This window comes from Marmota marmota, unplaced genomic scaffold (assembly GCF_001458135.2).
Source record: "Marmota marmota marmota unplaced genomic scaffold, marMar, whole genome shotgun sequence".
NCBI lineage: Eukaryota > Metazoa > Chordata > Mammalia > Rodentia > Sciuridae > Marmota > Marmota marmota.
In genome coordinates this window covers 5,155,932-5,177,640 of record NW_025999925.1, presented here as the reverse complement: position 1 = coordinate 5,177,640, position 21,709 = coordinate 5,155,932, and the positions used below count along the sequence as shown (strand labels likewise).

At 40.9% G+C, this 21,709-nt stretch overlaps 1 long non-coding RNA gene across 1 annotated transcript; it reads right to left on the bottom strand.

Moving 5' to 3' along the window:
- Window positions 1-4,246: 4,246 nt before the first annotated feature.
- LOC125615790 lies at window positions 4,247-10,552 on the bottom strand. Its single transcript, XR_007346379.1, has 4 exons — window positions 10,391-10,552; window positions 9,210-9,304; window positions 4,664-7,867; window positions 4,247-4,398 (listed from the first exon to the last, which is right to left on the bottom strand). It is a non-coding gene; the product is annotated as an uncharacterized LOC125615790 (long non-coding RNA).
- Window positions 10,553-21,709: the final 11,157 nt, after the last annotated feature.

The following is a 21,709-nucleotide window of genomic DNA, read 5'->3' as shown; positions in this document are numbered from 1 at the left end:
GCATCACAAGCCATTTACTTAGTGAAGTATTTTGTGGGTAGAAGTGGTAGAGAGATGGGTAGGTTGTGGCGATGAAGAGGTAAAATGGATGACAGAGATAAGTAAACAGGAAACGTGAATGGATAAGGAAATGGGAAAGTCCTTCAGTATTCAACTTACCTGCTCTGACACCACACCTCTATGCCTGCCCCACAGCCTACATTTCCCCTAGCCAGCACTAATATTGCAATTTCCTAATGTCCCATCTCTTCCTACTACTTGACTAAGCACCTTGAGGGCCGAAGCTATACCTGTCTTAATTTTGGATTCCTAGACACAAAATAAGTTCGTGTTCTCTCTCTCTCTCTCTCTCTCTCTATATATATATATATATATATATATATAGCACTTTGGTGTAAGTGCATCTACATTAAAGTGCTACTTCTATATGCTATATAGATATATCTATAGATATAGATACACACACACACACACACACTTTTTTTTTTTGGTACCAAGGATTGAATCTAGGGGTGCTTAACCACCTAGTCACATCCCCAGCCTTTTTTTTATATTTTATTTAGAGACAGGTTCTGAGTTGCTAAGTGCTAATCTACTGAGACTGGCTTTGAACTCAAGATCATCCTGCCTCAGCCTCCCGAGTTGCTGGGATTACAGGCATGTGCCACCACGCCTGGCTCAATACATTTTTACTAAATGAATAAATGAATGAACTATTGAGGTTAAGATGCAGAGATTATAATGTTGCTCTTTTAAATAACTAAAAAAGATTGAGAGAAGGACAATTTTTTATCTTTCCACCATCATTAAATGGTCTAGAATTTACTAGAGGCCAAATTTTATTATTATATTACATGCTTGTATACAAATATGTAACAACAAATCCCATCATATGTACAACTATAATGCACCAATAAAAAATGTGGAAAAAATAAAAGTTACTAGAAGCAGAAAAGCAAACACTGTCACCATCTGCTTCTCCTAGGCCCAAGAATGTTAGCCCCTGACCCTAATTTTGTTAAATGCACATTTGTGTTGCTGGGTACTCTTGGTGTTTCATTAATGGAGTGTTCAGAACAATGTTTATTAAACATCTACTAAGCTCCAGGCATAGTGCTAGGCACTGAAGATATAACAACAGCCAACCTGGCCCAGTACCTTGTACACCAATCTTATCATTTGATTGAGTTACTACTTAGTGAAATGTCTCAATCAGATACTCCTTCACCATCCATCCATTTTTCTATCCAACCAATTTGTTCCCTGTGTTTCTTATCTTATATAAATTTCTGAGAACAAAATGGATATATGGAACATATTTGTCAAATGAAGGCAAACTGTAGCTTGGATTTTTTGGAATAATAAGAACATTAAAACTAGAGCTGGACGCAGTGGCTCACACCTGTAGTCCCAGTGACTCAGGAGGCTGAGGAAGGAGCAAGTTCAAAGCCAGCCTCCGCAAAAGCAAGGGGCTAAGCTACTCAGTGAGACCCCATTTCTAAATAAAATACAAAATGGGACTGGAGATGTGGATCAATGGTCAAGTGCCCTTGAATTCAATTCCCAGTACCCACCTCTCTCTCTCTCCCTCTCTCTCTCTCTCTCTCTCTCTCTCTCACACACACACACACACACACACACACACACACGAATATTAAAACTAGAGAGGGTTGTGCTGGGAAATTTGAGAGAGGTGGGTTCCTGGTCTACATCTACATTTCTATTTTTTTGTTTTCAGACAGGTCTCACTAAATTGCTGAGGCTGGCCTTGAACTTCTTCCTGCCTCAGACTCCTGAGCAGCTGGGATTACAGGTATGAGCTAGCCTAACCAGCTAGTGCTGGGATTTTTTATTCAACGTCTGATTGTCCCTCCCAATTGGCTCTCTGTCCTTCCTTCCCCCACCCTGCATCCTAGGAAGCCGATCTGTAGGGTGGATCAATGGGCCCCTGCCCTCTCACTTCCAGGCAGGTTCAGACAACTGGTAGCATCAGCACAGGATTGGAAGCATGGGAAGTAGCTGTGTCCCTCCATGACAGCCCAGACCTCCTTCCCTGATCCAATATCTGCCTCTTCCTGTATCACACTACTACCTGCCTAGGGGTAGGAGCTGTTTCCTGGCTTTCACTAGCCCACAGGCACTATGCCATCCCTTGACTCTGTCCATACCTGTGTAAATAAGCATTCAGCCTTTTTCTGAGTGGACTGTGATTCAAAACCCATGTCCTTCAACCTCCAGAGGTGGAAATATAAATTCCTGAAGAAAAGGCTCTACTTTCAATCTGTGACCTTTAAAATCATTGTGATATTACTAGTACTACATAGAGGGATATTTTTGTAAACAACATATCGTAGGTTAGACAAAATTTTGCCAAGTCTAAGGTCAAGCCTGAGATGCCAACTGAAACAAATGTCCAAGGAACCACGTGACAAATACTTGGCATGTCAAATTCCAAGTAGTGACAGCAGGGGGAATCGTGTTCAAACTTTCCTGTGAGGCTGGCATCTACCTATGCCAGCTCTTTCACCAAGTTATATTCCTAACCCCAACAAAGCGCCATTTCCAACTGATCTCAAGTTACCCACCTATTTTGTTCAGAGATTTTCCTCCACCTAAGAGAGCTAGTCCCACTCATGTTTCTGTACATCCAGTCCCTTCCCACCCTACATGGCCAATGCAAACAGCTCCTTCTCCATAAATAGTCAAACTTTCTCTGGTCAACCCAACCATTAAACAGATTGTTTTCCTCTTGACCCATGGATCACTGTGTTTGCATGTTCAGACATCACTACCCATTTGGGTCAGAATTATTTATGGTCAGGTATTTTTTTCTTACTCTTTGGGTTCGAAGGATCCTGAGGGCAGGACAGTATCTTATGTGTTTTTGTGTCCCTGACTGACTGATTGCAGGACTTCACAAGTTGAACTTTCTAACTAAATGTTTATTGACTGACAAAATAAATGAATGGCCAAATCAGCAACTGAAATCATTTTTGCTTGGGATGGTGATGTAATTTCTTCTGAGTCTCAGAAGACCAAACCATATTTCACACATTCATCCAGAAATAGAAAACTCACAAAAGCAAATGGCACTATATTTAAGGAGAAATATTTTCAGATTGTTTCCATGTGTGTTTCTATATATAATGGCTTATGTAATATTTTAAATCAAATTCAACACCACGTGGCCACATATCTTCTGGAAGCCTATAACAATGATTTAGGTCAGAGCTTAAAAACAATAATAAAAAATTTCTTAAAGGAGATTTGTTCATTTATCCTCCAGTTCTGTTAATTCTCTAGAAGTTTCCTTTCCAAGCTTGGCTCTGACATCGCTGGCTATCTGTGACCTTCTCTGACTTCCCCAGACAGAAATGGGGAATAAAACTCCCGAGTTTTTATTGCCCTTTGTACAGGCCTTTGGTGTGGCTTTTATCCCACTGCCCTGTGGACATTTGTAGGTCCATCTCCCAGTGAGACTGTGTGCTCCTAAGAGCAGGGAGCAAGTCTTCTTCACCTCAGCTTCTCCAACACCTATCATAGCACTCAGCACAGAAAAAGCACTCAATGAATGTGGTTGTAATTGAACTGGTCAAATGCCAGTTTTGCTCCCAAAACCTAACCCATACCTTCTTTGGTTTAAATCCTATGACATTTCTGAACTGGGTGTGATTGAGGAAAACACACACACACACACACACACACACAGCTGCTCTTAGGAAATGGTATCCACATTTTTTATCTATAGACACCGACTTGACCAGATCCCATTTAAGTATTATGAATCACTCCACATCAACTCTTTTTGCTCCAGGTGTAGGGTTGCACTTCAGCAACCTGACTTCCCCAGGAAGTTTACAACTCAGGAGCATGTTCTCTTAGAGCTAAAATAGGTAACATGAGATAGGGCTAAATTTCAAGTCATGGAATGGAGGAGGAAAGAAAATTAAATGGTTTGAGCCTTGACCCTGTGCTCAGCCCTCTGCATACCATGACACTTGAAGCCCTCACGGAATCTGCAGGATCATACATTTGTAAAACCCCACGTTGCAGCAGGACATCTCCGGGGGGTTGATAGGACATTCTTAGACACACCACAACTGGAAAAGCTCTGTTGCAATGAGTTTCAGGATGGGGACAAGAGTCCAGTTCTGCACAGCCACGGGGCCACTGTGTTTTCATCAGCTTTTATGCTGCTGTGACTAAAAGACCAAACAAGAACAATTTTAATGGAGGAAAAGTTTATTTGGGGCTCATGGTTTCAGAGGTTTCAGTCCATAAACAGCCAGCTTCATTCCTCAGGACACACGGTGAGGTTGAACATCATGGCAGGAGTGTGGTGGAGGGAAGCAGCTCGTGTGATGATCAGAAAATAGAGAGGGAGGCTGTACTCCCCAGCTACAAATATATAACCCAAAGTCATGCTCCAGGGACCCACCTCCTCCAGCCATACCTTACCCTCCTTCAGCTACCACACAGTTAATCCCATCAGGGGATTCATTCTTTGATTGGATTAAGGCTCTCATACCCGATCATCTCTCCTCTAAACTTTGTCTCACATATGAGCTTTTGGGGGACACCTCACATCCAAATCACAACACACTGATTCATCCTCTTCCAGACACACTACCTCCTTTCCTTGAAATTACCACTCTCTCTTCACCTGATTAATGACCCTGGTCCTGTAGTCCAATGAGTCTCCCACTGTGGTGTCCAAACTAGAGGCTTCAACATTTGTCCAGGAACTCTCTGGCAAGGGCAAATTCTCATTGTTAGGACTGACTATAAATTTTGTGCACTTGCCCCAAAAAGCCCTCCAATGAGCCTTTGGGAAAGGACTGCTGGTTGACACCAGCATCCCAGAATACAACCTAGAGTTTTCAGTTACATGCCAAGTCCACCCTTGGCCTTTCTTGCCGCCATTACTATTCTCTGCAAACTTGTGTTACTCCTATGCTTTTGGCCTCAGGGAATGGCCCATGTCTCATTCATACCTCTCTCTTGGCTCCCATCTCTGCCCCAGCACCTAGTAGAAAACTCACGGTAGACCTGTCTGGAGGGAACAGACAGACCTTCAGAACTGGGTCTAATGTGGGCCACTGCCGTTGGAATTCCAAAGACTTGTGCTGAACTGTTTTGCAAGAAGACCACCCCCTCCCAGCAAGTCCTGAGCCTGTAGCCCAGTGATGGGTGGGATACCAAGTCGTCTAGAAAGGTGTTCCCTCTGGATAACAGTTGATTGCATGCCATTTTACCTCGATTGCCAGAGAAAGGTGACAGAGAAGTAGAAGGCAGCACTAAGTCAAGTGAATGAACTAAAACAGATTCAATAAACACATATCCCATTTTGCTGGTGCTCCTGGAAACCTTTGTTTCCGAACAAACATAAGCAACACAAAACCAAACACAACAACCAAGGTCGATGTAGTGAAACTCACTGACACTCATTTCTAAATATCTGGAAGATTTCAGGTGACGGGAGTTGACCCTGTGTCGCCTTGCAGGGGGTGTCTGTCTTTGTGCTTCTTGGTTTCTTTAAATCCTCAGACCCTGCTGGTTTACTAACTGGAAAGGCCTGAGGCCTCCCTTATCTCTGCATCAGAATCTTGAATAACAAACATCTTCTGGACTGAGTACAAGGAAGTCTGATTTCTCTGGGGTCAGAGGCTGAAAAACATTGTTGCAAACCTGGTGACAGGAGGCCCTGCTGGAAGAGCAGCAGGCACATGGGGACCCAGGGGGAGTTTTTATTTCAGGGCAGGAAGAGAGATCCTGGTTAGAGAAGCTGTCTGTGGGTTCAAGGCCCTAAATAATAACAGAGGGAGGCGGTTGGTAGGGCCAAGGCCCCTCCTTCAGCAATAGAACAAGAATTTCAGATAAGTCCACTCTCCTCACTTACGGGACATACATACCATTCTCTTCACTATGGGATATCCCCCAAAGCTGTTTCTACACATGGGGGATAACTTGCCTTTGTCCCAACCATTCCTTCCAGATTCATCTCTGCTCCTTTATTGTCCTGGTGCCTTGAAGGGGCAGAAGAAGTGGGACTGCACCAGAGTTCGGGCAGCTGGGCAGCCCCTGCATGGGCAGTTCATGCTGGTCAGGGAGCTGGAACCACACTTGAGGAGCCAGAGCCCTGTTGCATGCCCGGACAGCAGCTGAGGCTCTGTGCCAAGGCTGCTGTGTGGCCTCACTGCTCTTGGCCTCTCTCCAGCACCCGTGCCAGGAAGGAACAGTCTGTCATGGGTAAGGAGTGGGCAACTAGATATTGGCAGCCCTGACTTCTCAGGCAGCCATGCCCTGCAGGAGTGTGCTCCCTTGGCTTTCTGGATGGTTAGTTTAGCCATTAAAGGGAAGAGGGGGCTGTGGGAAGAAAGAGATAGACACAGATTCCTGTATGGTCTCTGATTTTAAATTTAAAATACTTTTTTTTTTTCCAGGCTCAGACACAAATTCACTTGTCATCACTTGGTTCCTAACAGAGGAAAAAATACAATGGAAAATTAGATCCCGTGTCACAATGTCATGGGTATAAATAAAATGAAAGGCAAGCTTGACGTCAGCAGTGAGGATTCTCACATTCCACTTAACTTCCTCATCATCAAAGAATCAGCTCAATTTACCCTCTTGGGTGATGGAAGCTGTTAGTGTAAACAGGTGGGGGCTCTGTCAATGGGGACCATGTTTCTCTCACAGTCCCACGGGGTAGGCCTCACTCCCCGGGATGGGTGTTTCTTGGGTTGGAGGTGACATTCCTAAAAATGTCACAATTCCTTCTACTCGTCCTCTCAGCTTTCCCCAGCTTATGCTCTTCCACTCAAATGTCCTGTCTCGGAGGCAGCCAGCTTGTCCCTCTACCAGACTTCCTAGGAATAGATTGAGGGGACGTTTCTCTTCCGGGAGAGAAAGGAGAAGGGGAGACCTGAGGGTCTCCTTGTACCAGGAGTGGGTGGGTGTGGATGGTGGTCTCTGCTTCCCCCATCAACTTCAGCACACAGCAGGAAAGTGGTGTTCAAATCAGCCTGGGAGTGTTGATTCATATTTTAAACATACTCTAGAATATGACCGACTAAAGGAAGCTCATGGTAAACAATTTTGTAGTACAAAACATCAACTGCAAGTTCTTTTGAAATCTAGCTATTCCTGTATTGAGTTTTCTCAAATAGTATCAAGTGCTCTTGTGCTCGGAAGCCACAAATAGACATGATGCGGTGTGCGATCCAACACATCTTTATCATCAAATGGCATCTGATTTCAAAGTGTGCCAAGGAATGCCGGCAAACAGGGCCACACTTATGAATAAACCAATAACCGTTACTACAGGTACAAGGAGTAACGTCTGCCATTCTCTGGTTTTATGTCTTGACTCGTGGGACAGAATCACTTCAACTCACTGCACCTAAGAGAGTGGCAGAGTCGTCCCAATTCACATGCTGCCAAACATTCAGATGCTAAGTTTTTGCTTTGAAATCATTACATTTAGCAAAAGTTTGTGAACTCTGCTCTGTGCTAAGTACTGTTCTGGTGCTGGTTATGCTGAGATGATGACGACCCAACTCCTCTGGCAATCTCTGGTCTGATGAACAAAGTACTTAACAGCAGCACAGCATAGAGAAAAAGACAGTGACTTTGGGTGTCTACTAGATTAGTTTAAAGCATAGTTCTCTCTCTTCCTAACTGTTTGACTTTGGGCTGGTTACTCTTTCTCTGTGATAAAATCACCTGCCTCCAAGGTTTGCAAGCATTGTATGAGATAATCGAGAAAAGGTGCTATGCGCAGTACCTGGGTCCTGATAGATCCTGGCAGGTCCTCAGCAGCACAGGCTCCTTTCATCCCTCTCCCTGATCAAGTTGCATCTCCTGCCTAAAAAGAAATTATAAAAATAGGAGAGAAAATTACTATTACACACTAGATATCATTCATCCTCTCATTCCACCCTACACATGCATACATACATGTGCACACATGTGAAAACTTTAACCTGGCTTTACATAGGTGTGATTTAGAATGGCACATCTTTCAATGTTATTTTTAGAACTACATTTCTAACACTGCTCCCACTCAAAAAGAAGTAGATTGGATTGATAATGGACTGAAATGGCACTTGGCCAATTTTCTCTCTGTGTGTACTCCATGGGGAAGAATGGAGTAGGACCTAGACTTCAGGTCCTTCTCATTTTATGTCCCATTATAGGGTGGAGGACAAATCTGTGGCCTGAATTCTGCGAGTCCAATTTTATAAATTTTTTTTTTCTTTACTGAAAGAATCTCACAAAGGAACACAGTTCTTCAAGAACTGTGCCAGGACCAGCCCAGGGAAGAATCATGAATTGCAGGGAGTTGGTTTCCCCCCATCATTTTTGGTGCTTCCTTTCCCAACCTGTGCATCCAGCATTCAAATACCATAGTTGGCTTCTAAGACCTTCTGGAGGTATCCTATTTGACTCTGTTCACGTCCCATCTTCCATCCTTTTCCCCGCCCCAGTTCCGGGGATTGAACCCAGGGTCTCATGCATGCAAAGCATATGCTCCACCACTGAGGGACATGTCCAAACCAAACTCCTGTCTTCCTTACATCTCAAAATTCACCCTCTCTGTAACCCCGGCCTCCCAGGTCTCTTCTCTACTAGATGTATGTGGTTGAATCCATAAGGTAACATGGAAAATTTTTGACAGCCGAGGAAAGGCTACTGGTTTTGGTTGTAGTAATTCATTAAAGAAACACTGTTGTGCCAGGTGTGGTGGCACATACCTGTAATCCCCACATCTTGGGAGGCTGAGGCAGGAGGATTACAAGTTTGAGGTCAGCCTCAGCAACTTAGTGAGACCTTGTCTCAAAATAAAAATTAAAAATATCTGGGGTAGGTGGGGCTGGAGTTGTGGCTCAATGGTAAAATGCTTGCCTGGCATGTGTGAGGTCCTGGGTTTGATCCTCAGTACAGGAAGGAAGGAAGGAAGAGAGAGAAAGAAAGAAAAGATCCATTGACTACTAAAAAATATTTTTAAAACATATCTAGGGGCATAGCTCAGTAGTAGAACAACCATGGGTTAAATCCTCAGCATCAAAATAAATAAATAAATAAAAAAGCCCTGTTGTTGGTCATAAACTCCATTTAGGGCTCTTCTCCTGCCAGGGTAGTGATGAATGAATGGTAGTCAGGAGCCTTATACTCTCTGTAAAGGTTGGATATTATATCATACTTACACATTCAGATTTTTGTCTTTTCCTTTGGACCCCATGACATGCTGAAACTGGTTTGTACTGCCTCGTGGGAGCCAAGTGTCAAAATTTCAGGAATTCTGTAAGATGGTTGTCATTATTAAATTATATTAAATTAATAAATATGGCAATATTAAATTATATGGACATACAATTAAATTATATTACAAATAAAAATAATTGATACTTAAACCTCATCCTATCCTAATTATTTCATTACACTTACTCTTCTCCATGCACCTAAAGTGACTTATGTCTAGTGAATCTTCATGGGTGGGAATATTACTCAGTTATGGAGGGAGCATTTATACCAGAGAATTTGGCAAACACTATAAGGACCCTGTTTCTCCCACCAGGCCAGTTATTAATCATTTTTCAGTATACCACTGCTATGTGCCCCCAGCAGGCTCAGGAGTTGGGCTCATTATCAGCTACAATCACCAAAATCCAAGTTCATGGATGTTCAGAGAGGTGCAGAACTTCCCCAAAGCTCTGCCTGTGACTATCTCAAGTCACTTTGCCTAGGGAATTTCTGATACCCTCAAGGGCTCCTGCTGTGTCCCTTCTCTGCCACACAAACATGTGCACTCCCTTCCCACCCTTCTCACAACCAACATTCTCTGCTTCCAGTGAATTCTGTTAACACTACTGCAAGTTGGGGTGGTGGAGGGAACATTGGTTCTCACACGTAAGAGGCAAGAAGCAGAGCAAAGGCAGTGCTTTGAATATGAGGTTACTGTAAATACTATTTCTTATCACCATTTAGTCCTTTGAGTTGAGAGATGAGTGGTTCTTCTCAGCTCTCCCTCCTCGACTTTGTGTCTTGGCAGGCACAAAGTAAATGAGTTGGGAAGGCTGAGCAAGTAGAAGTAAACTTGTAGTTTTGACCTATGGTTTTCAGAACATTTGGCTTTTTCATTTTTCTCAGAGTGAATGGGTCCAAGGGTACCATCCCTAAAAGAATCCCCATCATTTTGTACTTTACAAAGTCATATTGCATTTCTGATCATGCACAATTTTTATAAGAACACCATGAGATGGGCACAACAGATGCATTGCTAATCCTGTTATGAACAAAAGTAGCCCAAAATTCTGAAGCCGCCTAACTGAGCATTGCCCACTTGGCTCATTTACAGAAGAGCTGGACTAGACTCCACAGTGCCTACCTTCCACAGCTAGGAAGCATGCTGTGCTGGTTATTCCATCCTGAAGTCCACCAAGTCACCCCAAGTGCTGTTCTCTTCCTCCTCCTCCTGCAGAACTCTCTTGTATCCGATTCCACAGCACTAAGCTATTTAGAGTTTTGTCCTGGCCATGTGCACTATTTATTTACTAGAAAGTAAGATTAGAGGTTGGCCTTCAATGTCCTTAACAGATGACAGCAGAATACAAAGAAGACAACAAGGTCATGGGATCACAAGGCCACATTTCACTGATCCAGGGAGAAAGCTACAAATCGTGAGGAAGCTCTGCTTGTAAAGAACATGGAGTTCTGAAAATGTGATTCCACATACCATAAACTCCCCAACAATTTTATGAGATTTTGGCCTATAATTTTATAATTTCTGACTAAAAGCCTGGATAACATTAAGTCTTATTAATTTACTGGCCAGTTGGGCAGAGTCTGTGATAGGGAGAAGGAGAGTGGCCATATTTTGTGAAACAGCTGCTCAGCCAGTCCTTGAACTGGGGGAAGAAACTACTTATTATATCCTTGTAGTGGAAGTGGCCCATTTCTGTCTTATAAGCAATGACTGGAAAAATTGGTACCAAACTGTTAAGAGTGGTTATTTGAGGGGAAATGAAGATTTTTTTTAAGTCTTACTATCAACAGTTTTTAGTTAGTGATTAATTTTTTTCAGTCTTCCTTATACATTCAGAAGCACAATAATACCTTCTTAAATTTATAAGGCATGTCCACCTCTACAAAGGGCTCTTGTCCATTACTTCAACTGAGTTATATGAACACCCTATATAAAAATCCTCTCTCTCAATAAATTGAAGAAAAATCTCCCCAAAGACCAAAGAAATGTGAAGAGAGAGACTATTATTAGAGGGCAGGGATTGCTATGTAAGTCATCTCTCCAGTCCTCTCTCCACCCAAATTGCTGTGCTCTCCTATGGTCCCCTTAATCCCACTTCTGACCCTCATTTCCACCCCAAAATTGAGTTCCAAGGGTACTCTGCTTGTTCTTTCTCTGGCTTTTATTCTCTGCCTCATGGGTAAAATCAATGGCAAATGGCTACTTTGAAAAGTAAAACAAAAAATCATTTCCCATGAGTAAGATTAATGTTCTCTTTTAACCTGTCTTTTTATTTGAAGTCAACTCTATTTAGTCCTCAGGTCTTGTTAAAGCAAATATGGAACCAACTCTTTGTGCAAATAAGTCAATACCACTAAGAACTATTTTCAATTGTTAATAATTCCGTGGGACAATGACAGGCTTGGACCCTGGGATAGGCAATTTATAAACTAGACTCCTATAACTTGAAAAAGTGACAGATTTTTCTCCCTACCCATTGGAATCACTGGGTAATAAAGAGGCAAGCTTTCCATTAGCGAGGACACCGCCGTTGCTGCATTCTCTCTCCAAGTAAACACAGTTTAGGTATTAAAATCAAGAATATTCTCATGAAACCCAAATATAACAGCAAGATGATTTGGGGAAAAGATGGCTGGCATAGAGAACAATTAGAAGTCAACATAATCTTTAGGGAAAAGAGAGGAAAGAGGAGCGGAGGGAGGGAGGTGGAAAGAGAAGCCGTAGGGAGAAAAAGAATAGGAGAAGGAAGAGAGAAAGAGAGAAAAAAGCATCAGCATTCACAGGGTACAAAAAAAATTAAAATAAGACTCTTTCACTATTCCCATGGCTGGAAAACAGAATAAACAACCCAGAGCAGACCCAAGTGTCCATAAGTATTTAAGATTTAATACATATAAAATTTTAAATTGGGAGGACAGATGGAACATCAATAGGTAGTATTAGGATAATTTGGTTTTATTTTAGTTTGTTTTCTGTTTTTTTTTTTTTTTTGCTGTGCTGGGGATTAAACCCAGGACCTCACATATGCTGTAGCACTCTACCACACAGCAACACTCCCCACCTAGTTTGAAAAAATTTTGAAAGTTAATTCAGAAATAATAAAATTTTAAATATTTTGATGTTAGATTATAATTTTAACATTTATTAAAATGTCAGAAGGGCTGGGGGTGTAGCTCAGTGGTAGAGTGCCTGCCTCGCACATGTGAGGCACTGGGTTCCATCCTCAGCACCACATAAAAATAAAATAAAGGTATTATGTTCATCTCAACTAAAAATTATATTTTTTAAAAAGTCAGAAAATTGTAAATATTTTTATAAATTTGGGGTTAATAGAATTTAAGAACAATGTCAAAAAGTATAAATCACAAAAAAGACTGATAAATTTAACTTTATAAAAATGTTAAAACTATATATCAAAAACATCTATAAAACGAGACCCTCATCAAATATATATATTTTACATGTTCTCCTACACCATGGCTCACCTTTTCATTTTATTAATTATTTTAAGAGGAGAAAATTATGATGAAATTCAATTTTTGTTTTTTTATGTTTAGTAATTTTTGTGTTCTAAGAAAACTCCGTCTATACCTAAAGTCACAGAAATATTTTTCTAATTTGTTTTCCAGAATTTTAAAGTTTCGGCTTTTATGTTTTAGACTCTGGATTCTTTTAATTTGATCTTTGCAGTGGTTGAAATACAGGTTGAGGAACATTTTTCTTTCATGCAGATATAGTTATTCCCACCACTTGTTGAAAAAGACTCTTTTCCTCATTAAAGTGATCTTTGCATGTATTTATGGGTCTGTTTCTGGACTCTCTTTGATTTGATTGATCTATTTTTTTCACTAATACCACATTGACTTGATTACCATAATTTTATTCTAAGTCTCTCTTTTTTTTTTTTTTTGTGGTGGTGGTGGTGCTGGGGATTGAACCCAGGGCTTTTGCATGTGAGGCGAGCACTTTACCAATTGAGTTATACCTCCAACTCCTTAAGTCTTGAAATCAGCACAAGTCATTCTATTTTGTTCTTCTTTTTTATAAAATGTTCAACATTTCTAGATGCTTTCTGCTTCAATATAAATTTTAGAGTGAACTTGTCAATTTCTATAAAATAGCCTGAAAGATTTGATTGGGGTTAGTCAAATCTACATTTGGGGAAAACCGACATCTTACAAATAATAAATCTAATATATAAACATAGCATAATCCTTCACTAAAGCATATCTTTTAATTTCTCTCAGCAGTATTTTATAGTTTTTGCATATATTCGCTTGGATATATTTTACTTAAATTTATCCCTAAGTAGTTTAGGGTTTTGATGATAGTATGAATGATAATTTAAATTTCATGTTCCAATTTTTAGTTGCTGGCATATAAAAAAACAATTGATTCTTGGATATTGACCTTGTATCCTACAACTTGCTAAATTAAATTATTAGTTCTAGGAAAGTTTATTTATTTTGGGGGGTATACTCTGTAGAATTGCTTACATGTGTGATTACATTATCCTCAAAAAAAATCTCTTAACAACTCAAAAATAAGACAACCCAATAAGAATGAGCAAAATATTTAAAACAATAACAAAAGAAGATATACAAATATTCAATAAGCACATAAAACAATGTTTACAGCTCTAGTCATCAGAGAAGCCCAAGTAAACAACAAAATACCCCAAAAACATCTATTAGAATGGCTAAAATTAAGCAGACTACAATACTAAATGTACTAAAGGTTGAAAAACATTTGGAGCAGCTGAAACTCTCAACTTTGGTGGGAGTAGAGAATGAGTTTGCTAGTGTCTTGTAAAGTTAAACACCGTATGATCTAGCAATTCTGCTTCTAGATATTTACTCAAAATAAATGAAAACATATGCCCACAAAAAGATCTGTACTCAAATGTCCATATCAGTGTGACTCATAATAGATTGAAACTGGAAAAAAAACCTCCTATGTTCACCAAAAGGTGAATGGATAAGCAAATTGTGGTATCGTCATATAACAGAATATTACACAACAAGAAAAAAGAACAAACTACTGATATATACAACAGCATGAAGAAGCTTAAAAACCATTACACTTTGTGAAATAAGTACATATTATATGATTCCATGAATAGGAAGTTCTAGAATAAGAATAAACTCATCAATTGGGAAATCTGATCTATATACAATGGCACAAGTAAATTTTTTGGTGTGACAGAAATGTTCTATTTTTATTGTGGTCATAATACCTTGAGTATATACATTTATCAGAATTTGGTGACATACACTTCAAGTGTATGTATTGTGCTGTATATAAATTATACTGCAATTATAGTTTTGAAATCATAATAAAAATTCAAAGAAAATGACAGAATATTTGCAATCTCTAAGGTAGATAAGTTTGAGAGGTCCTTATTATACAAAGAACACTAAAAAGTTAACAAGAAAGTGATGTACATACCAACAGGAAATTGCAAAATTACCCAGAGAAGAAATATAAATGGATAATAAAGAAGAAATATAAATGGATAATAAATATGAAAATGACTCCAACTCTTTAGAAATAAAAAATAAGAACCAGAATAACAACAATGTAACTTCTTATCTATCAAATTGATTTTTTTAAAAAATTTAAATACCTGGGTTTGGTGAAGCCAGGGAGAAAAAGATACTTCCAGATCTTGCGTGGAAATGTAAGCTGGTATAATCTTTCTGGGGGAAAAAAAAAATTGTCAACATATTTACAACGTCCTTTTGCTTTAACCGAATGCCAAAAAGTAAGGCCTATGTGCAGCCATGACTGTTTTCCCTCCTCAAATCACCTCTGGTGATTTATGCCTCTATTATGTGCTTCTGCTTCAGGAAGCAAAGTATAATCTTAACCTTAAATATAACCATTATGTATTTCTGTTCCAGCAAGTAAATTTAAGCTTCCTTGGAATAACCAGACTAACACTGTGAAGGCCCCAAATCACCAAAGAGAGACACTCACTATCCTCTGAGTGTCTGAACGTACATCCATTAAGAAACCAGAGAAGACTCATCACTCATACCCTGGGTGGGTATGAGCCGAGAGCCCACCAGCCTGCAGAACGTTCCCCAGCGATGGTTCCTGTGCAGCCCTGCCATGGTAAATGGTGCTCTCCTGCAGCTCAAGGCTAGCCCAGGTGGAGAGGAGGGGCCTACCCATTTTCCAGGCTCGGCTCAATAACTATGGCAGGAGGGATGGAAGAATTTGAGTGACCAGCTGCATTATACCCTTTCCTCTATGGTGGGAGACAGCATATGGGATCAAGACCACTTTAGACCATATAGAATCGGAAAGGAGTTCCCCAAGGGAAAAAATGGCAGACAGGTTAAGAAGATAGAGAGATTACGCATAGGCGCTCTCTCACTTCACCACTGAGACTCTCCAACTTCTTCTTGGAGTTCTTGAGGATATTTTTCTGTGTTACCTAATAAGTATACACCACCAAGTAAGTAAACTCAAGTCTCCTGTGTTACTGTCACCCCTTGGGCTGGGAGAGATGGTGGCTTTTTCTCAGCTCCAGTGGAATGGATCTTCCCTGCTATGATCACAGGTGATGTGGGGAAAGGCCACACTTAAAGGAAAACATGGAGTCCCAGAAAAAAAGTCTATTTCAACCTAAGAATATGCATGTACAAAATGGGTCTTCAGTGGAGTGATCAAAGCTATTCCACCCAGGAACTCATCCAGGCTCCATCCGCAGAGTCCAGAACTGGACCACCAAACAGATGCCCTGCTCCAGTTCATATGAATTTTTCTCCCTCCTTTAACTTCCTGCTGCAGTTTACAATCAGTCCACTAGGGACCTCCTAATTGCTCTTTCATTGTTTCAAAGGAATTCACAGGTCTCCTTAAATAGCAGGAAAGCCACAAGTTAAACCTGACCTCCTTCCTTGAGCCTCCTTGATTACTTCGGACCAGGATGACCTCCCTCCCTGTTTTCCCTACCATTCAGACTGGGAGTCATCACATCCTGGCCTGTGGCAGCTCTTCTTTTGTTGCCTTGAGTTACGATGCATTTTTAGCATTGAGTTTACTCTTGGTGTGTAGACCTTTTTTTCCCAATGGGTTTGTCTTAACATTTCCTTATATCCCCAGCTACACACAGTGCACAGTGCTAGGCAGTCTATTCTAGTGCTCAGAACCTGGGCTTTCGAGTTGTGTACCTGAGTATGAATTTCAGCTCTGCCATTTATTAGCTGTGTGACCTGCCACAAGTTCCTCAGCCTCTTTCCTCTGTGAAGAAAGATAACTATATCACTGGGCCATTGGGAGGGTTGAGACAAAGGTGTGGTATGTGTTCAGCAGGTGCCTGGCAGGTTTTAAATGCTTAGTAAATGTCCATTTTGCGTATTTATAAGTACCTGCTTATTGAATGGCTCTAATCAAGGACTATATTGAGGAAGTAGAGAGAGGGGTCTGGAAGCAGTGTGAATTCCAGGATGACCTGAAAGGGGAAGCAGAAACCTGAGGGCAGCATTCAATGAACTCCATGGGACAGACCAAGCAAAGTTTCAGCTAGGGGGAAGCAATGTGGGGAAGAAAGGGCACGACTAAGGTTTTGTAACACAAATAAGTTACTCAAATATTATTAAAGCACTCAACAAATATTTACTGAGCACCTATTATGGGCAAGGAAAATAAGAGATTTCTTTTCTTGGAAATAAGAGAATAACAGCTAGGGTGTGCCCTCTCCTCCTTAGCCATCAAGCTGTTGCACAGAGTCTAAGGCTCAGTGACTTCTGCCCTGAATCATGGTACTTGTCTCTTCACTCGTCTACATGCCCACCCTGCTCTTTTCTTTACTAATCTTCACTGAGCAGAACTGGTTAAATGAGTTTCTAAAATAGCTAAATATTTCATTTTCTTTCTGAAAGTCTTTTAGTGTCTCCCCACTGATGGGATTGTCTGTGCCTCTGGGAACCCCATAGTCGAGAGTCTCATACTTGCAAGTATATTTAGGACACAAACTTCCCTGGATGTCTACCTAGAAAAGAGAGAGAGAGAGAGAGAGAGAGAGAGAGAGAGGGTATTTAATATATTTTTAGTTGTAGATGGACACGATGCATTTATTTATTTATTTATTTATTTATTTATTAGTTGTACGTGGACACAATATCTTTACTTCATTTTTATGTGGTGCTGAGGATCGAACCCAGTGCCTCACACGTGCGAGGCAGGCGCTCTAACCACTGAGCCCCAACCCCAGGCCAACTTTTCATTCTTTAAGAACCAACTCAAATATCAGCTCTGCTGATATTCATCAGAGTCCACCCAGAAATACAGAAACCACTTTCTTTCTTTAAATAAAATGAACTTCACACAGGCATTGGTTTTACAGTCACTTGGAAAACTGAGCCACCAACCAGGGGACAGTGGGGCAGCTGGTAACTTCCTGAAGCTGAAGGGGCCATCAAAGGAAGTTATGAGAGCCAGGAGCCACTGTCCCTCTGCGGAGCCAGAGGGCAGCTACTTGGAACCATTAAAGATGCCAACTGCAGAGGAACAGGAGAGCTACTCTGACTCTCATTTCCCATTCCCATGTCTGTTGCTAGTGGCCCCCCATATGCTGAAACCGTCAAAGACCAGCTGACTCTGAGCCTGCAGGGGCCCTAGCACCCAGACCCAACCTCTAGCCCTCCCACTCACTGCTGTACTTCTCCTCTGCCCCACCCTAGAAACTGAATGAGTAAAGGAGGCGTGAGGGATGGATGCCGCCGCCCTAAGGCAAAAAGATTCCCTTTCTTCTCTGCTCTTTCTGCTCTGCTCCTGTCTTTTTTTTTTTTTTTTTTTTACAGCACTGATTCAACTGGGCTGCAATATCTGTTTTCCTTACTAGATTGTGGAGTTGCACAGGGGCAGACAATGGCCCTATTCATTGGTATCCTCAGCAACTGGCAAAATTCACAGTACGTAATAGGCATTTAATCGTCTGTGGATAGCAATGGAAAGGAAACTGTTGGGGTCACCTCCAGCTGGCTCGCCTCTCTTTATCTGACCTACCTACCTTGACTGTCTGAACTCTGCTTAGCTCTGAAGAATGAACCGGAAGCATGGGATCCATTCACCTCTCCAAGTCTGCAACCTGTAACCTTATATTTAAATACTCCCAACAACCAATCACAATAGTTATTATTCCCAGAGTATCCTCAATATATCAGCCTTGAGTTGCTCAAAATCATTCTCTTTAAAGTTGCTCAAAGGTATATGATGAAAATTGGATGTGATCGTTTATACTGAAATCAGGAAGCAATGGTCTGAAACATAGTAGATGCTCAACCAGTTTTTTCTTTTACAAGTTCCTCTGCCATAAAAATATTAACTAGTCTTCAATAGAAACTAGCTACATGAGAATCACCCATGGAAATTCCCTCAGATTTCAAAATATCTTCAGTTTCTACCACCTAAGATGCTTCTAGGCCACCTCTCCCTGCTGTTAATCAGTGTGTGCTCAGGATAAACAAGCCAATTTTAAAATCAACTTAAGCAAAACATAATTAGGAAGATAAATTATCTGCCTCCAAATTGCATAATGAATGCCCAAGCTGAAATTATTTTTATTACCCACCATTTTTATTATCTGTGTAACGTTTTCCCTTCCATCACTGCAGATGAGGCTGGGCTCACAGGAAAAGGAAAAATCACCAAACTTCTGATCATGGTTGCCATTGATAAAAAACTGAATTTTTCGTTTTTCTTATCTTGAATGTAAAGCATCAGCTCACTGATAAAGCAAGTAGGCAAAGACTTAGAATCAGACACCCAGTATTCAACTTTGATTCTGATTTATTGCTGGGCAATCATGGACAAGTTAGGTAACCTCTGAGAAATCAGTTTCTTCACATGCACAATGAAGATGACATCGTCTGTATCAGTGATAGTAAGAGCCAATACCTGCTTACTTTGTGGTTTCAAGCCCTTGATATGGAATTAAGTCCTTTAATCTTTACCATGACCTCATAAGTTATATGCTGGTATTATGTGCATCTGAGAAAACAGGCATGGAGAGAGAAAGTTGCTCAAAGGTATATTATGAAAATTGGACGTGATCGTTTACATTGAAATCAGGAAGCAATGGTCTGAAACACAGTAGATGCTCAACCAGTTTTTTCTTTTACAAGTTCCTCCACCATAAAAATATTAACTAATCTTCAACAGAAACTAGTATTTAGTCTGGGTAAAAGGCCTGGCTTCTTCAGCCCTGCTCTGCCCTCACTGGACTCTGTTTCCATTTCCTCCTTTGTACAATGTTAGACTCTATCAGCAGCTGTCAATCAATGGCCATTGAACCAGACTGGCCTGCAGTTACATTTTGTTGCATTGCATAATGTTTACATTTTGAAAAAGTAGTTGTTAATATCAAAAATCAGTATATCTTGATCTGTCTCTGTAACACGCACGTATAGACTTCAGGCCTCTTTTGAAAATGGGATCTCATTTCCACAGGACAACATTCACCTTAAATTGAGCACAGACCACCTTCTATTAGCAGGGGCAAATATGCACCAGTTTTCCCTTGTCCCCATTCGTCATGCAGACATGAGACTACAACAACTTTCAGACTCACAGATCACTGAGTTCTCTCTCCCTTGAACCACTGAGAGTCCAAGATTCCCTGACAACTTGACAGAATTCTCCAAAGGAAGAATCTACTGTAAGGCACCATAGATTTTTGTAGAATGTAACTGTCACATCGTGTGATCAATTTCATCACAGTTTAACTTTTCAGACTGAAAGTCCTACATCCCAGGAAATTCTTAGGTCTTAGGCAAACCAGGTTGGTCTCCCAATGTGTTACATCACAAGATCACCCCCTGAGCTGCCCCCTCCAGCTTGGGAAATGATGATCCCATAATACATCCTGGTGCTCCTAAGTCTCATGGGGCGGCTCCTGCAGCACAAATAGAGGAAGCCTAGCATCTCCCCCACCCCGGATGTAGGTGTAGAGGAGGTTGGGTAGACCACCACAAGCAGAGGGCCTAGATCTGGTTACTAATTATGTGACCATTTATCCTGATGGGGCTCTGTATGGTCTTAGAAAAGTGATCATTCAGTCCCTGTGCCTCATTCAACACACATTTAGTAAATGCCAACCTAGGCACTGAGGATACAGTAATAAATAGGTGAGAATGCCCTAGCCCTTGGAAAACTCAAATCTAGAAGAGGAAAGAGATATAAAATGTGTTAACAGTATCTTCTGGAGTTGGCGGTCATTCATTCATTCAGCTCTGTGGTAGAGTAATTGCAAAGTGTGTGCAAGGCCCTGGATTCAATCTCTAACACTAAAAAAAATTAAAAATTACAGAATTCCAGGTGGTAACAATGCCATGAAGAACACACAGACTGTGTAAGAAGTCTACAAGCCAACAGCAATTTGGGTAGATGCCAAGAAGTACCAGAAATGAGTCAAGATTTCACCCTGCCTCCCATGTCGAACACTGTAAAACACTCAACTTTGAGGTTTTCTGACTCAAGGGGTATACTTAGCAATTTAAGTTTTTAATTATGAAATACTTCTTCCTTGGTAAAAAATGGCTTTATGGCTACAATCCATATCAATGTTAAGCCTGTTTTTTTTTTTTCCACAAGTGAATTGAAATTTTTGAAGGCAAATTCACCCAAACAATAGCACAAGGTTGAGAAATCTGACAATATTTTTATTAAATAAAGTACAGCTGGAGACAGGGCCCCCTATGCTAAAACCCAAAGCAGAAAAGTAAGTAAGTAAATAAATAGATCTCTAAAATCTCCTCCCAGCTACCCCCAAAAGATGTAGATAGCCCCAAAAAAGGAAACAGCCACATTTGAACAGTGTGTCATTCATTCATTCATTGCACAAATAGGTACTGAGAACTACTATATGCAAAGACCCCGATCCATAAATACAGATGATACTTGGGATTCCAGCATATTTATCTATATTTTAAATAACTCTTATTTTATTCTATGATTATAAAATAATAATTATAATGTATATATGTGTGTATAAATATATATGTATGTATGTGTGTGTATGTCCCCCCACCTCACCCCTTGGATCTAATCCAAGGCCTTATGCAAGCAAAGAGAATGCACACTCAACTACCGCCACGCCCCACACACACCTCAGCCCTCATAATTTTAAGTATAAAAACGTCATGAAAGCTTTCTTTTAAGCGATTTCTCTCAAGTCTCCGCACTGCTGACCTGGGGCTGGATGATTCTCACCCAGGGCTGTCTTAGGCATTGAGGATGTTCTAGGTGTGTTGGCCTCTGCCCAGTAACCCAGGCAGCTCTACAAACCCCTTCACCTCTCAATTCACTAACATCAGAAATCCCTTGGGGGGATTACAAGTGTTCCCTGGAGGAAATCCCTCTAGTTTTGAGAACTGCAGCTTTAAGCAATTCACTTTTCTCTCAAATTGGTGCAGGCACGTGGAGGGCTCT